Source organism: Aedes albopictus, chromosome 2 (genome assembly GCF_035046485.1).
Source record: "Aedes albopictus strain Foshan chromosome 2, AalbF5, whole genome shotgun sequence".
In the NCBI taxonomy this organism is placed as follows: domain Eukaryota; kingdom Metazoa; phylum Arthropoda; class Insecta; order Diptera; family Culicidae; genus Aedes; species Aedes albopictus.
Genome location: NC_085137.1, coordinates 346,593,159 through 346,611,104, shown reverse-complemented (window position 1 = coordinate 346,611,104; position 17,946 = coordinate 346,593,159). Strand labels below are relative to the sequence as shown.

The 17,946-nt window shown below is 36.7% G+C and overlaps 1 protein-coding gene across 4 annotated transcripts in view; it reads left to right on the top strand.

Annotated features, from left to right (window-relative positions):
* The first annotated feature begins 1,382 nt into the window (after positions 1–1,382).
* LOC109430901 (cell adhesion molecule Dscam2) overlaps positions 1,383–17,946 on the top strand; it is a 124,307-nt gene continuing 107,743 nt past the window's right edge. For all 4 annotated transcript variants that reach the window (XM_062852671.1, XM_062852668.1, XM_062852670.1 and 1 more), the window contains exon 1: positions 1,383–1,520. The gene's annotated coding sequence lies outside the window, so the exon portion shown is untranslated. The remainder of the gene's footprint in view (positions 1,521–17,946) is intronic.

Below are 17,946 nucleotides of genomic sequence, written 5' to 3'. Positions count from 1 at the left end.
TTTCCAAAATGAATTTATCGAAGCAAAGTGTAACTTATGAATTTTACTATAATGTTATCATAAATGCCCTCGTTAGTGAAAACAGCATTGAAGGCTGCTGTTGAAGTGGCATAGAAAGGGTTATTATAAATGTCAAACAACTTTTCTAGGTGTTACATTTGGCATTCTTCATAACCTTCTCCAGGATGGGCCAACTAGTCGGATTCTACTCTTCATGAGGTTTTCATAGAAGCTTTGAAGATGTTTTTGCCTTGATGAGAGTTTTATCAACATGGATTTATAAAAACCTTGTAGAACTGCATAAAACTTAAAATGTTACTTGGGATATATACATACACATACACAACTCACATACAGACATCATCTCAGTTCATCAAACTGAGTTGATTGGTATGTGACTCGATCATCATACATCATTTGTGGTAGCACATACATCGCAGGTGGTTTCATCAGAGATGAGTGTAGCGACAATTATGTTGTTGGCAAGCACACATGCTCGAGGCATGACACGCAAGTTTACTATTTCACTATTTTAAAAAGTAGTAAAACTGGGTTTACAAGGTTGCCTAAATAGAAGATGTCCTTTCGAAAGTAAGGTTCTTGAACTAAAGCCACTTTAGCTGAACCATTTTGCATAAATCTACAAAGATTGATCGTTGCCTAGATCGTTATTGTTCTTTTATGTTGAGAATTCATAGTAGCTACGGTTAGGCCCCTACCCAAATTAGGTCAGATCCTAGGTCAGATCAAACTCTTTACAATCATAGCACTTGTTAATCAGCAATTAAGCCAGATTGGTCAGAATGTTGAAACCATATAATTTAAACTAATCCATGACATCTTCTTAATCCCACCTTTATTTAGCCTCATGTTTGATATGGTACTTCGATAAATACCGATTACTCCAATTTATCCCGCATGATAAGAAAAATAATTCAAAATCAGATCGAAACACTCCACAGAGAGGCAACTCACCCTATTCGGTAACAAACGGGTGACCCTTTCGTATTCGTTGTGGTGTTTTGACTTTTCAAGTGTGTAGATCCTAGTCTATACAACACAGGCTTCGCTCCCATGCTACGGAATCGGTGCAAGACGGAGATGACATCCGAGCGTAGTGATTTTAGATATTGAAGATTTATGGCAACCTATTTCCAGCTCACTCGTCATGTGCTTTCTGCATATTGTATATATAAGCCACGTTCACATAGGCAAGGTCGCATAAAACACGTTTAACCACCCAAATGTAGCAGCCTACTAAATACAAACGCGTGTGTACGCACATGTGCTCACACACATATCACGTGTGATCAATCATTTTAATTGTTTCTGTTATCTATAACCATTTACATTAATTAAGTTATCGTACTTGACTCTACGAAAACCTCGTTTTCAATTTCAGATCAACGCGGCATCGTGTCTCCTAGCGTAGTGGAACATACGTCACACGTATCGGTATCGCAGGACGAGGGGGCTGTACTACTTTGTGTAGCCCAAGGCTGCCCATCGCCAGAATATCGGTAAGTTGGTTCTGATGTTTTTAACAAATCAGTATTCTATTTCTTGGCAAATCTATTATGGGGGTGCATCCTAGAAATTCGTCAGTACAAACTTAAGAAATAGCCCACTGAATTACGTAAAATTTTCTTAGAAATAAGTCCGCATAATTTGTCTATGAATTCAAACTACTGGACGGATAAGCTTCTCTCCAACAATATAGTATTACTGAGCAATATATTCGCCGTCCGCGATCTTATTCGCCGCCTTGCAGAAGCCTTTACCAACACCCATCAGAATGAGTTACGTCTCCAAGTCAAGTCTTGTAATAACGATACAAAACCTATCGTGTTTCACCTCGCCCACCCTTCCAGCTTTCAACTGCTAACAAGCGCAAGTGCAGAATGCGGAAATGAGTTTTCCTCTTTGTTTCCACACAGCTTAGTGCACACAAACATTATTATTACCTACGTAACAGCGGTTGGCTGATGGTCTGCCAGGACTTGGTCTACCACCACCCCCATCCACTACTGCAAAGCAAACCTATTCACTATGCTGAAGACTAAAGCATGATGAAGATGAACAACGTTGACGACGACGGCGACGAAGACGACAACGGCAACAATAGCGAGAATGATGATGCCGTCGTGTTGGTTGATGATGATTGGTTGCAGGGGCTTATTTACCTGGTCGGTCTGACCTGGATGCTGTTTCCTTGGGCACGGCAAAGGTGTACGGAAAGTCTTTTCACACTTTTCGAATCGGGGCAAGATAAATTATAAGTTTGCAAAAATATGCTCCGCAACGACTTTTTCACCCCGAACCGGGTGCTGTGGCATGTGGGAGGGATCGGGGTGAAATGCGCTGGTCTGTTTGTTATCAAAGCTCATATTAAGTGTTGAGTTCAACGACTATTGAAAGAAACAAAAAGGATCTGGGATTTTTGACATTTCTCTTAGGAGTTAACTTGGCATTTATTACGGGAGTTTCCTAGCCAATCGTTTTGAGAATTTCTCGAGCATTATTTTGAAAATTGCTTCAGCAGTTCTTTATGCAATTTTCAATTGTTCCATTTCATTTTTTGGAATTTTCTCAGAAATCCCTCTGGCGATCCCTTTGAGAACTTCTTCGGTAATACATTCTGTAATTAATTTGGCAATTGTTGTGAGAATTTCTTCGCAAACTTGTTTGGAAATTTCTTCGGCATTTTTATCAGGCACACCCTTTGAGAATTTCTATTTTAGAAATTTCAGGTAATTCCTTCAAAAAAATTAAAATTTGAAAAGGTCTTCGGCAATTCCTTTGGATTTTTCTTCGAAACTTTTGTCAGAAATTTCAAAGTTTGAATTTCCTCAGCATTTTTTGCAGGCATATTTTCTGTAAATCCTTTGAGAATATCTACATTATTTCAACCTTCAAAAATCACGTAGTAAATTTCCGGTGATCCTTTTGAAAAATACTTACAGACAGAATTTATACGAACTCTCGTGTGGAATTCTTATGAATTATTCAGATATTTTCTTCGTACATTCTCTAGTGATTGCTTTGGAAATTTCTGCGACAGCTTCTTTGGGAAAGTATTCGGCAATTTCATTGGAACTTGCTTTGAAAGTTTCTTTAGGAATTTCATCGAAAATTCCATTGAAAATTAATCTTTTTTTTTAATTTCCTTTCAGAAAAAAATCATTGGTCGTTCTCTTGGAATTCCTTTGGCAATTACTTCGGAAATAGCTTTGGAAATTGCTTTGCCAATTCCTTTGAAAATTTCTTCAGTTATTCCTTTGAGAAGCATTTCAGCAATTCGTTTAGGAATATCTTTGACATTCTCTTAGATAAACAGTTCGGAAATTACTTTGAAATTCTTCAATCAGTTCTTTTGGAAATCCCTTCCCAATTTCATTTCTGAAGCATATTCTTTAGGAGGTCATTCAGAAATTTCTTCGTAATTTATTGCGGAAATGGCTATTAAAATTTCTTCCATAAATTCAATATTTTTTCCAAAAGCCTTTGGCATATTTTTTGTTTGTTTTTTTTTTTTGAAATGTTATTGTCAAATTCTATGGAAATACCCACGGCAATTCCATTGGGAATTTCCCAGGCAGTTTTTGGAGTTTTCCTGAGACAGTTTAATATGAATTGCTTAAGAAATTGATTTGACATTCCTTTTCAGATTCCATCAGCTGTTTTTTTTTTGGTAAACACAACTTCTTCTCATATCAACTCCTCTAGAAATCCTTCAGCTATTCCATTTGGTAATTTAGATATTTCCAAAGGATTTTCATTAGAAATTTCACAGTGAAACTGCTAAAGGAATTCCGAATATTGCGAAAGGAATTCCTATCATAATTTCCTGTGAAATTTCACAAAGATGGCATACAGAATTTCTAGTTAAATTGCTGTAGGACCTGAGTTTTATTAGAATTAAGCAACTCACAAACGAAAATTCTAGACTTTTCTAAAGAAATTTCCGAAAGAATCCCTTCAGGAGTTGCCGAAGCAGTTTTCGGAGGAATAAATGTTAATACAATATAATACAAAGGAATGACAGAAGGAATCTACATCTAATTTTTAAACAGCATGCAAAAGAAATTCTCAAATCAATTTCTGCATGAATTACTCAATCAAATTTCTGAAAAAATATCAAAGAATTTGCCGTTGAGTTCAACCCTCTAATACCCATCCCCGCCTTTAAAAGGGGTATAGTTTGAGCCTTTTTGTATTTTTTCTTGCCTGGGCAATCAAAACCTTTATAATTCTAGCTGATATTTAGAACTGTTCTGTATATCTAAAAATGCTTTTTATTGTCTTTTAAAACGTATTAACATTTTTTTAAATCATTGAAAAATTTTTGTTTTACACCTTTCACAAATCATTTTTTTTTTATTTAATCGCAACAATTAACGTATTTTGATTTTTCCTCAATTGGGTTTTTAAATTTCGAATAATTTATTGATTTTTTTTATTTTTTTACGAAAGAGCACCTTTTAATCAGCCACTAAGTTTTTTTTTTCATTATTATTTTTTTGATACTTAAAATCAATTTCAAAGAGATTTTTCAATATCATCTTTTGACAGCTGGGAAACTGCTTGACAGCTCCGCGCAATACAAAATCCTTGGGTGATTCACAGAGCCGTAGCGTGCGGTTGACCAGGTTGGCCCCCGCCAATGGCGCCAGCTTCAGAGGGGCGCCGAAAAGGTCTAAGGCTAGAAGGAAACAAGATGATGCTATGGATTTCTAGAATGTTATCAAGATTTCTCTATTTTATTAAATATTGATCATGTGTGTTTTTCATTCTTTCGTATTCTAAAAAAAATTAGATTTTTCTATATTTTTTGAGTATTCACCATTACGTTGCAAAGGAATTAATCTATTATGTTATTTTGGAAAACTTTTTAGGTTTTTTTTTATAAGCAAAATCAGCATGCCTTCGAAATTCTAGCGAAAACTGCTTTCTGAAAAAGTCCTAAACATTCTCATCGAGGAATGGCTTGAGATTACTTCCTAGGATTTTCTTCGTATTTAATGACATTTTTTACAGTGTTGACAAAAAGTTTTTGGAATGGAATATATCTTTTATTTCACACAATTGTTATTTCCAGTAAATGTTTCTTTGGGTTTAAGCTCTTGTAAATCTAACAGAAACCATTCAAGTGGAATTCTACAAAAAAAATATCCATGAGTTTCATTTATTATATTTTTTCTTTAAAAAAAATATATTTCAGGAATTCTTTATACATTTCACCAGATATTTCTTCGGGAGTTTCTTGCTGTTTTTTTTTCAGAAAATCTTTCAAAAGTTACTTCAGTAACTCCTCTAGGAATTTCTTTGCAAAAATTCTCAACGAACTCCTCCAGAAGTTCTCACAGAAATTCCATTGGAGATTCCTTAAAAAAAACAGGAATCTCCTCGAAGAATTTCTTTAGAATTTATTCAGAAATAAGTCAAAGGATTCTTCTCCATATTTTTACAAGGATTTTATTATGTAATCTTCCACATTTCCTTAAGAAATTTCTGCACACTTTGTATAGAAAATCTCAGAAATAAAAAAAAAGAAAGGGAAAACTGTGAGCTTTTGAAGATATGTTTGCATTATTTATGTTAGGAATCTGAAGCGTCATTTCTAATTATTGTGCTGTTTTAAGTGAGATTCTTGAAATGCAAAATGTGTACGTTTCGTACTTATACTCGGATTAGAGAAATAAATTTTGGAAATGTTTGGGCGACTTCCATTCCGAAAGAAATACACGAATGAAAAACACTAACAAAATAATATAAAAATCGGGGGAAATGTGTATCTTTGAAACACAAAAGCCTTACATTTAAGGGAACTTTAAACAAAAAATGAATAACTACGAACATTTGCAAATTAACAATATCCAATTGATGATGATTAACCTGGGCTTGTTAGGGGAATATCTGTAAATAAAATTGCCATGTAGCGCCAATCTGGATGGTTGCTAAGGGCGCTGTAGGACAGCGCTACGGCTCTGGTGATTCAACAAATCGCTCCCATACAAACTTCAAATGGATTTTTAAAAAGGGTTCCCAGGCATCAAAATTTATTAAAATTTGAATTTCGGCTCAGTTTGGCGTGCAGACTCAGAATATGGAATCATCTCAACATCGCTAAAGAAGCCAATTATTTTATTGTAGTAAAAGAGTTTAAAGGAGTTAAATACACACTTAAATGATTTTTCTAAAAGTAACACGGCAAATAAAATTTTCCATGAAAAAAAATCAATAAAAATATTTAAACACTAGCCATAAAATCTCAATATGTTTTCGTCTTTAAAAATCGGTATGCCAAAGTAAGGTTTCCAGGAAAAATATGAAAGTGTAGGGGTATTCAAAAATAAAAATTAGAAAAATTAAAAATCTAAATTCACGAAATCGAGAATCAAAAAGAATCACATGTTTAAATTGATTTTATATGACGAAAATAATATTTAGAACGAAATCAAAAATTAAGGTATTTGAGGGTTGACATTAATTTTTATTTTTTTTTAATCTTACTTTCTTGCTAGTTTTTCATTCTCTTACCTATGATCGAACAAATTCCAATTAAACTTCCGAAGAAATATACATTTCTTGGCCGATAGAATTTCAAATGAAATCACCTAAGCAATATCCGAAAGAATTACCAATTACAATTAAGGGCTAGCCATCATAGGTTAAAAGGTCTCTAAACCAAAAAAAAAAATTAAGGGCTACCTGTGTTGGAGCGACAGCAATCTTCTCTTGAACAACCCTTTTCATCGAATGAGTGTAATCAGTTTCGTACATTTAATTTCGCCCTATGTTGCTTATCCTTTGACAGATACGCGTGTTTCGACTACCACTTGTAATCTTCCTCAGTGTCAGTTATCCAATGCTGAATAACTGACACTGAGGAAGATTACAAGTGGTAGTCGAAATACGCGTATCTGTCAAAGGATAAGCAACATAGGGCGGAATTGAAAGGTACGAAACTGATTACTCATTCGAAGAGGGTATTCTGCTTAGAGGGTTCGAAAAGTCGGTACAAGAACCCTTTTCAGCAAAAGTGGTGAGAAGATCGAAACCCCTAATTCATTGGGCATCACTTTATCGCCACACTCATCACCCGTCTATAGACACCGAAATAACGGGATTTTTCTCATAAAAGTTTTGCATTGTATCCGAACCAGAAGCTCGCTTTTTGACCAGAAGGTCGTTTTTCTAGTAAAACCGCGTTGTAATTGCTCGTCCGAAAGGTGTTCCCACTGTCCACTCTGATAACTTGAAGGAATTTCTACAGGTATCCCCGAAGAAACCTCTGCACATTCCAAGAAGATTTTTTTGAAAATCTCTCGAAAAGATTCCTGTACAAAAATCTCTGGAACAATTTCTGAAGCAATCTTTGGAGAAGTTCGTGGAGGTGTTCCTGAGGAATACCTGGAGAAACTCCTGAGGATAGTTCTGGAGGAACTCTATGAATATTTATATGAAAAAGTTTTGGAAGTATTGAAGGGAAAATTTCTACACTCAGAATATTCTTTCGTTAAACCTCAACGAATATGTTTCGTAAAACTAGTTTTCGTAAATTGAAAGCAACTTGCGTATAATGTACGGTCCATTCGTACCACCATGCTGAAACAATACAAATGGAGTAGTATCATGTACGAAATCACGAATCCGACACGCGGTCAACTTGCTCATTCGTAGATTTTAGCTCCGGTTGTGTAGAATAAAACAAAACATACAAATGTCAAACGTTTTTACTAACCATGCGTAAAAAGAAAATTTATCTTCGTAGATTGCAACAAAGTTTTACAGTCATCACTGACGATTGATTGGATCGCAGAGAAAACAAAGCAACCTGTTTTCATGAGCATATGACGGTGCGTGTGCGAGAAGAGGAAAGGAAACATGCTCTCGGTTGGAAGTAAAAGTTATTTATAAACAGAACCAAAGTGGAAAGCGTTCTGGTTGTTTTCGGATGGTTTCAACAAGCGCCCACAGATGGGTGGTTAGCACTGGTAGGTATCAATCAGAAGATACGTGATTCGAAGCCTGTGATATCCAAGTGGACGAGCGTGTGGTATTTTTTTGAGCATGTTTAATGTCATTCCGACAAAAAAAGAGACAGAAAAAAGTGTCGGAGCAATTTTGTACGAAAAGAATTCATGCACATTACGAAGCTTTTCGTTGCACAAAACAACGAATGGCATTTGTAAACATGACGAGCAATTTCGTACAATGAAACAAAATATATTTTCAGTGTAGAAGACTTCGCAATTTTGATTTATTCCACTTTTAGGATTTACCCCAAAATTTGGCTTTAAACAAACTTATAAATAGTGAATGTTTAGGAATTTCCCATTTTTTTTTTCAAATGAAAACACAAATATACAGAGCGATCGTAAACATTGATTGATTGATTTGACTTATCTTTATTTGAGAGAATTTTAGCCCTTGGCTGGTTCGTCTCTCTCTCGTAAACATGATAAGGCCAAATTTTAACTTCACATTGTTTCTTTACAAAAAAAAAACCTAAAAATGACATTTTGCAGCTTTTTGGTCGAAACTCTTGAATGGTGCATATTTCAGCATAACAATCTTTAACAAATGTTTTGTAGTTTGGTGTTATAAATCTTTCGTCTGAAAAGCAACCAATTTCTTAATAAAACAGTAGTTTAAGACCAAATATAATCCGAAAGCGGCATAAATAAAAAAAATCGAATTAACTAGGAAAAATGTTTTCATTCCATGATCCAAAAACTGTTCACAGTGTTATTCAATCATGTTCTATGAATACCAGCGCATATTGGAAAAAAAGAAGAGGAAATTTTCTACTTCAAGTTTGTTTGTATTTACGTCAATTATTGTGTATTATACACTGAAAATATATTTTGTTTCATTGTACGAAATTGCTCGTCATGTTTACAAATGCCATTCGTTGTTTTCTGCAACGAAAAGCTTCGTAATGTGCATGAATTCTTTTCGTACAAAATTGCTCCGACACTTTTTTCTGTCTCTTTTTTTGTCGGAATGACATTAAACATGCTCAAAAAAATACCACACGCTCGTCCACTTGGATATCACAGGCTTCGAATCACGTATCTTCTGATTGATACCTACCAGTGCTAACCACCCATCTGTGGGCGCTTGTTGAAACCATCCGAAAACAACCAGAACGCTTTCCACTTTGGTTCTGTTTATAAATAACTTTTACTTCCAACCGAGAGCATGTTTCCTTTCCTCTTCTCGCACACGCACCGTCATATGCTCATGAAAACAGGTTGCTTTGTTTTCTCTGCGATCCAATCAATCGTCAGTGATGACTGTAAAACTTTGTTGCAATCTACGAAGATAAATTTTCTTTTTACGCATGGTTAGTAAAAACGTTTGACATTTGTATGTTTTGTTTTATTCTACACAACCGGAGCTAAAATCTACGAATGAGCAAGTTGACCGCGTGTCGGATTCGTGATTTCGTACATGATACTACTCCATTTGTATTGTTTCAGCATGGTGGTACGAATGGACCGTACATTATACGCAAGTTGCTTTCAATTTACGAAAACTAGTTTTACGAAACATATTCGTTGAGGTTTAACGAAAGAATATTCTGAGTGTATAATGAAAAATTTTCTATTGCAAATTTTTTTCTCCAGAAATTTATTGTCGTTTAACCATTTATTTTGTGCGTCAAGGGGTTGTCACTCTACACATTTTATTTGTGCCAACGGTGCCTACCAGTGTGCACTGGTGTGCCTTAGTGTGCCGAGGTGCTGAGGTGCCGAGGCTCCAAAATGTATTATGGTGACTGCTATAAAAAAGCGACGCCGCACTGGCATTATTTGTTCTTAGCAATCGTGGAATTTATTGTACTTAATTGTTTTTGCTTTTTCCTAAACTGTCAACGAAAATACTTGCAGGATATTTTTTTTCAAATTCGAATGAAAAGAACTTTCTAATGGGTAATTCTCGCTGAGACCGGCCCACTATTTACACCTTGTCTTCAAAAATGTTTAAGGTGTCGATTTTCTGAAAGCCCTCGGCTAAAAAGTAAGAAAAATGCATTTGGTTACTCAAATTGATGGACCCCCCGTTAGTTAGAGCCACAACAATTTTCGCAGACCCCTCGATTTTGGTCAAATTGTGGCTCATTTAAACCGTTATAACTCGAAAGTTTCTCCAACAACCACCTCAAAACGAATTGTTCTTGAAAAGAGGAAAGATAGAGCTACTATTTCCCATAATAAAAAGTTGGGTCGGCCATATTGATTTTGGCCGCCATCTTGGATTTTTATACCAAAACTAATTTTTCACCATGAGGGCAACCACCGATTTTCAAAATTTTTGCATTAATTGAAAGCTGGGACATTTGCACATAACATATCAAAAAATTAGAGATGTCTTTTTCTTCTTTCAAAAGTTATCTGCCGTTTTGTAAATCATGCTACTTTTGCGCACTGGGCCAGGTGCCGACCGTTTACATAAATGCAGCGTTGTTTAGCAGTGTTTACGAACACGAATTTGAATTCTGAACCCACTAATGGAAAGCTGAAGGTTTAAGCTTTTCAAAACACTAAAAAAGTTATGAAAACAATGCCCGCATTATTGAGAAACAGTCAAAAACGGAAACGAACCTCCGATTTGGCCAAATTTTGCGGCACGCGTCTTTGTGTATACATGTAGGCGTAAACTCGGATGCTGTTGCATGTCGTTGCCGGTGCGCATGGAAATGTATGGAGAAAACGTGGCCTAATTTACAAAACTGCAGATAACTTTTGAAAGAAGAAAAAGACATCTCCAATTTTCTGATATGTTATGTATAAATGTCCCAGCTTTCAATTAATGCAAAAATTTTGAAAATCGGTGGTTACCCTCATGGTGCAAAAAATGTTTTGGTATAAAAATCCAAGATGGCGGCCAAAATCAATATGGCCGACCCAACTTTTTATTATTGGAAATAGTAGCTCTATCTTTCCTCTTTTCAAGAACAATTCGTTTTGAGGTGGTTGTTGGAGAAACTTTCGAGTTATAACGGTTTAAGTGAGCCACAATTTGACCAAAATCGAGGGGTCTGCAAAAATTGTTGTGGCTCAAACTAACGGGGGGTCCATCAATTTGAGTAACCAAATGCATTTTTCTTACTTTTTAGGCGAGGGCTTTCAGAAAATCGGCACTTTAAACATTTTTGAAGGCAAGGTGTAAATAGTGGGCCGGTCTCAGCGAGAATTACCCAATTGTATTGTTTCTAATTTTAGGTTAATGGCATTTGGACATATATTGACGCAAGTACAGGATTGAACCTTACACCCGATTTTACTATTGTTCAACTCGTCCTCGCAACTTCCGTGATTGGTTTGTCTTTTAAAACTGGATTCTGTAGCGAAAAACTACCTAAGATTTATCCTTCCTGGTCCGTCCTGGTGTCCGTCCTGGCCTAGCACTATCCAGCAGCATTCGCCAAGTGAGAATGAAAGACCACAAATAAAACGGCATCGCTGTAACATCCCAAAAGTTCAATCCCAGCGAGAAGGGCTGCTCAAGCTCCAGCCTTCCGGTCTGAGTTTTTGAAAATTTAATGAATTCATCTTATGTTGTATTTTTACTTAAATATAAAAACAAAACTTTTGAACAATTTAGTAATCGTCCCGGGTTTACATGATTGGAACGTTGTCTGTGTATTGTCTGGATTGGTTGGACCTGCAGAGCAGGGAAGGTCTGGTGTAGATGGACGTCTAGCTTGCCTGCTTTTAGAATGGATCAAGATGACTGGTTTAAGGATTGTACGTAAATCGTATACTGGACCGCTTAAGGACGAAATCGATAAGCGCAATGAAGGCCTCCAGATCTAGCTTCTGTCCGGGAATACCTGACAGTTCGAAGTGTCTTGAACAGCATCAATCAATAATCAATAAACGATAAATCGATACCGTAAACCGGGGTCAAATTGATCGTCGGGTCGAAATTGATCACACGTTTTCGGTTAGGTTTAGCATATTTTAAATAATTTCCTTTCAACTATCGTGCAGTTGGGAACCGATACTAAACGATATTTGTATGGATACTATGTGAAGTATGTTTTATCTAACGGAAAATCGTCTAATCAATTTCGACCCGGAGATCAATTTGACCCCGGTTTACGATACCGGAATGGCAAACAGAATCGTTAATCCTGTAGATTAAACAATGCATTTAAAATCTGCAAATGGGGATGATAGAAGGAACCAGAAGAACTAACTTTCACTGCTTTCAAAGTTATCAGTAATGTAAGCTTATCACGAAAGCTGCCTTAGGTTCATTTCTGTTCTTGCATAAATAGAAGTCCAAATGCCATTAGCCTAGAAAAAAAAATAATATAATTAAAATTGATACATACAAATAAATCAACCTGAAAATTCTGATGATGACAGATGATTTATTTACTTCGGAGCTCAAGGTTTGCTGGGATTGGCACAGATACTGTCAAATTTATTTATAGCATCCGTCATTATGGCATCTGTGCCACCCGGTGCAACTGGTGTGCCCGGTGTGCCCAAGGCACACTGTGTAGAGTGACTACCTCTTGTTGTGCGTTCTACCCTCAAACAGCACACATCACACCGTTTTCCCCGAAGCTGGTAACTTTGTGGGTTCCCAGAACCCAAATCTATTCGTTACGTGACCGAACACTCTCCGCTCCGCATGCAACCATCACGGTTCATACTGCGGCAGGACGATGATGGCTGCTGCCAGCCAGGGAAATATCCTTTTCCGTTCGAATGAACCCTGGCGAGGGGCGGTAGGAAATTGGAAATATCTTTGTTGATTCGATTTGGGCCAGATCTTTCGGAGAAAAACTTTCAATTTTTGGACTTGGCGTTCGACAGAGAATGATGTCTAATCAAACCCAAATGTAGGCAGATCATTCCTGTTGTGGAGTATGTATGTTCCCAGCAGGAGGCCTAAAATTTTGTTTCAAAGTAGGTTACCAAACGAATTATCTAGCATCTGGGGCTGACATAGATATTTGTTGTTCTATTCGATGAAGAATGTATATTGTTATATTAGGTCGAATGTCATAATGGACACAAGACATAAAAAGAAGGAGCAGATGACCGTTAAGGAAAATGTCCCGTTGCTCTATGTATCCATTTGTTAGCTCAATACTGTTTTAATATGTGTCACTTTGCCACACAAACTTCAAGCACCAATAACTTATGTTGCATTTTGCTTTATGTTGAAATCAATTTTCTCTCATTTTATTTGTCATAATTAGCGATGATTAATTTCCCGCAGACAGACGTACCGAGAAATACGATGTCGACCGCAGCTTCGCCAACAAGATCAACTTCCATACACATATGTAGGTATTTATGCGTAGGAAATCAAGGCACGAAATGTGCAATATAAGTCCGGAGCAAGCAAAACATTCTCCATCCAATTATCATCTGTCAATGGCAGAAGTGGACAAGCGTTAATTATCCGCCTCAAAATGAGCTGCTCTGAACTGCGTCGACAAAAGAATGCCTCGATTCAGCAGCATGATAAACCTTATTAAAGTTTACGAGACTGTGCACAGAAAATAAATGACATTGTACGAATAGTTTTTTTTTCTAAGTTAACCTTTTTCCCAAATTTGGTGGATTGAATCGTGAATGTTAGTTATGTTACTACATATCCCAAGTAACATTTCCACGTCAAATGGACTGACAGTGGTCCTTAGAACCACCAAAACAAAATGAAAATAGTTTTGGTTTTATCATTGTTTTTAATACCTCTTCAGGACTAATTGATCTTTAAAATGTTACTTGTTATATGTCTACAGATGATAGACAAAATCAGCACCAACATTTCAAAAGGGCGTAACTGCATTTACAACCAATGCCTTCTCACAAAGCTGTGGAGCGTATCCCATCACTCTCGAGCAATCCACTAGCACAAATAGAAAGATAAAATCCTCCTCTTTCGATTAATGGATGTGAATTGCGTGAGATGAATGAAATACGACCCGCAGCTCTGTGAGAAGGCATTGGTTGCAAAAGCAGTTACGCCCTTTTGAAATGTTGGTGCCGAAATGATAAGAACAGGCAAAATTTGAATTTTCTCAAAAAAGTTGAACAACCATGATGTTTCATAAAGCACACCAAAAATGTAAAGGTATTGACTGTTTGTTGATAAATCAGTTTGGAAGCCATTATGATCTTGTACCGTTGCAAGTTGCCTATAAATAGTGCGCTTTTTGACAAAATGGATTGTTCTGCACGAAGTTAGAGTTCTTCTAGCTAAAAACTTATCTTATCTGAGAACCAAATGCAATGAAATATTGAATATTCATAATAAATAGTTTTTAAATGTATGGAAATTGTTTACTAGGGACAAAGTTAAAGTGATTAGATTGTTCATTGTGTTCCAAAAGAAACTTGATGGAAAGTAACACTACATTAAACAATACACCGTGTAACTAGGAATCAAGCGGTCATTCCCCTTTAAACAGTTTCCATTCTATTTTTGAATCCAGTATAGATGGGTACCAATCACAGCCACATTGCGCTTTCCGCCGAGAGAAACAACGGAAATTGATTTCAACTTGTTTCCTGCCTTCGTTCACTCACAATTGGAAAGAAGTGAAACTTCGAACTGCCACTTTCAGGAGGGCCGAACGCCCATCAGGAAAACAACTTCACCGCCCCCTGCCCATCAGTACCCACCACATTTGACCAGCCGGACACTGGAAATAAAATTGATTTTCTTCTTATGCATCCTCAAGGACTAGGTTGGACCTGACGGTTCATAGGAAATGTACTCTTCGAAACTTCGTCCTGAGAACCATTGAAAAAAAGAAGAGTTCATGAAGAATATTCCGCATTCAATTGGATAAAGTTAATTCGTTAATCCTAGCAAACTCCTAAAAAACCATGAAAGCTATAGAATTTATATACGAAATTTCAAACGATGACTAAAACTTGAAATTAAAAAAAAAGTTTTGGCTAAACATCTGCAAAAACTCTTTTAAGATCTTCTTAATGATATTCTGTTTAAATTTCAAAAGATGTTTATCGAAGTAATCTTGAAAAATAATGTGTAGAAAGTTTTTGAGGAAATTGAAAAAAAGAAAACTCTGGTGATAATTTGAGAAATGAAATTTTTTGTAGAATTTCATACTGAATCTTTCAGAATGGTACTGCATGCATGAATTTTATTCTGAAATTACCTTTAGCAAATGTTTTAAGGACTTCGTGCAACATCAATCAGTTTACTTTTACGAATCCTTACATGAATTTCCTAAAGAAATTTCTTATGATTTGTGTACAGTTCTCTTGGAATATCTTTTTTTTTCTCAAGAAATGTTTACGAAAATTATATATTCAGTTTCTACAAGAATTCTTTCAAGAATTCATATAAGAGGTCCTCCACTCATATTTTCTTCAAGTTTTTTATTAGTTTTCTATTTGAACTATGACAGGAATTACCTTCAGGATATTTTCAAACAAACCTTTCACGCTTAATTTTAAACTTATCTAAACTTTAATAGATTTTCAAGGAATTGAGAAATTGGCACCATTAGTCCCCTCTTAGAACTCATTCCAAAATTCCTTAAAGAATTGCTAGTGGATAAATCTAAGAAACCATGAAAAATCTTTCATGAAATGTTACAGTAATCAAAAGGTAGCAAACTGTGGCCCAAAACCCGACTACCATTTATTTTATATTTGTTCCGATTAAAAACTAATGGAACGGTAAAATAACAAAAATAACAAATGACGCTTGAAAGGCTTGAAAATTCTGTCCGGCGCAAAACGACCAGGATTTCGAATCCTTGAAAAAAGATCCAATAAGGATCGAAATGTTGGAAGAAGAAATCAAACTGTAGTTTTAAGGTAAATTAAAAAAATGAAATGATTTAAGGTGAAGTCATGCAGGTTTTTCGGGATGAGTTTCAGGAAGATTTTAGAGACGTTTCAAGGCGATTCAGACGGATTTCAGGAGGATCAGAAAGCTCTCAGGGGATTAAATGGCTCTCAAAAGAGCTTTAGGGGAGCTTTGGAGGGCCTACAAAGCGATAAGCGATTTTGAAGCGTTCATTGCGGGTCGGGAGGTGATGGTTAGGGAGCTTCAGAAGACTTCAGAGTGTGGAGAGGGGTTTAAGGAAGCTTTAAAGGCTCTGGAGAGTTTCAGGAGATTTCGGGTAACTTTCAGTTGAGCTTCAGGTTTATTTCTGAGAATTTCTATGTGTTTTAGGGAATTTCAGAATGGGTTTAGGGGCTCTCAAGCATGCTTCAAGCATGAATCCAGAAGTGTTTCATAGCGTTTCAGGGCATTCTAGGGGTATATAAAGATTTTCACAGACCAGAAGGTTTTCAAGAGGGTTCCAGTAGGGTTGGGAAGTTCAAAAACCATGTAGACGATTTGTGTGGAGGGAGAGTCTGGCTAAAATCAACGCTCCATATAAATTTTCAATTTATTTTTTATGAACAAAACGGTTCGTGGTGGGAGATAGGTTGGATCCCAGATGACCGAAATTTGGTTTACGTGATTTATGAACGTTCTCTTTCGAGAGCTTCACGGATTTTCAAGTGAGCTTTAGGGCGATTTCTTGACGGCTTCAGAGGCGTTTCATGAACTTTAAGGGCGTTTCAGAGGGTTTCAGATCATATTATAAAGCTTCACAGACTTCCATGCGAGATTTAGGGGAATTTCAGGAGAATTTCAGATGCGTTTCAGGGCATTACAGCATGGATGAAAATGTCATGAAATCTCATGTAAAACATGTCATGACATTTTTCATTCTTTTTTCCATTTGCATCATCAATATTTTCGTATTTCTTTTTATTCGTGAATTTTAACTTGTGCTAATTCTTAACACCCATCACCAATACGCAATGGTGATTAGTATATAGACTAGACATAGTATAGTTAATAGACAATAAACCCAAATGTTTCAAGGAGGTTTTGGAGCTTCTATGGAATGGGGGTTCCGGAGCTATTTCAAGGCGTTTCAGTGCGCTAAAGGTTGATTCAAAGGGCATTACGGAGTTTTCACAGACTTTCAGGTAGATTTCAGGAGGGGTTTCAGAGGCGTTTACAAGGCGTTTCAGGGGGGTTTCGAAGACATTTTATGGGGTTTGAAGGGGGCTTAGCAGGTTCTTAGGTGAGATCCAGAAGATTTCAGGAGGTTCCAAAAACATTTCATGGCGTTTAGCGCGTTTCATAGGGATTTCAGGGGGCTTTGCGGGTCTACGCAGATCTTCAATTGAGTGTCAGGGGAATTTCAAAAAAGTGCGAGAGGTTTTTCAAGAAGATTTTAGGGGGATTTCCATGCGCTTAGGCGAGCTTAAGGAAGTTTCAAGGCATTCCAGAGGCGATCGAGAGAGGTCCAGATTTCAGGTAGTTTTGGGGAGCTTTACAGACTTCAGAGGTATTTCAGAGTCGTTTCAGGGATTTCAGAAGTTTTAATGGGACAATGATTCTGCGGCTATACCAGTCGGTCAGTATATGTATCTCAAATAGATGTAAAAACATGAAGCATTTGTAGGCAAACTGTGTTTTAATTGACGAATTGAGATATAAATTTATGAAAAAAATTACCACTTGTTTTGGTACGGTTCGAACCCACGACTCCGTATCGCTGGTCCGGCGCTTCAACCAACTAAGCCACAGAACGGAATAGAAAATCAAACTGGATTCGAAACACCACCCTAACCGGGTCCGTCTCTCACAACTGTTTCTTTCCTTCGGCTCTTAGATGTCAATCTCCCGCACTCTCCGTGGCCAAGAATATGCTCTTGCTTGTCCCGCAGCGTCGATAATAGATTATCATCAGAAATGAAAAGTTGACCGGTTTGCCTTCTGCTTTTTGTTCGCCTTTCTGTATTGCCGTTGCCACCAAATGTAGCTTTTGTGTATCTCCCTCTCGAGCCGCTTGTCTGGTCGCGTAATTATGGTGCGCTATGAGATACATTTTTGTAGAGGGCCTAGGTTCGAATACCGTTG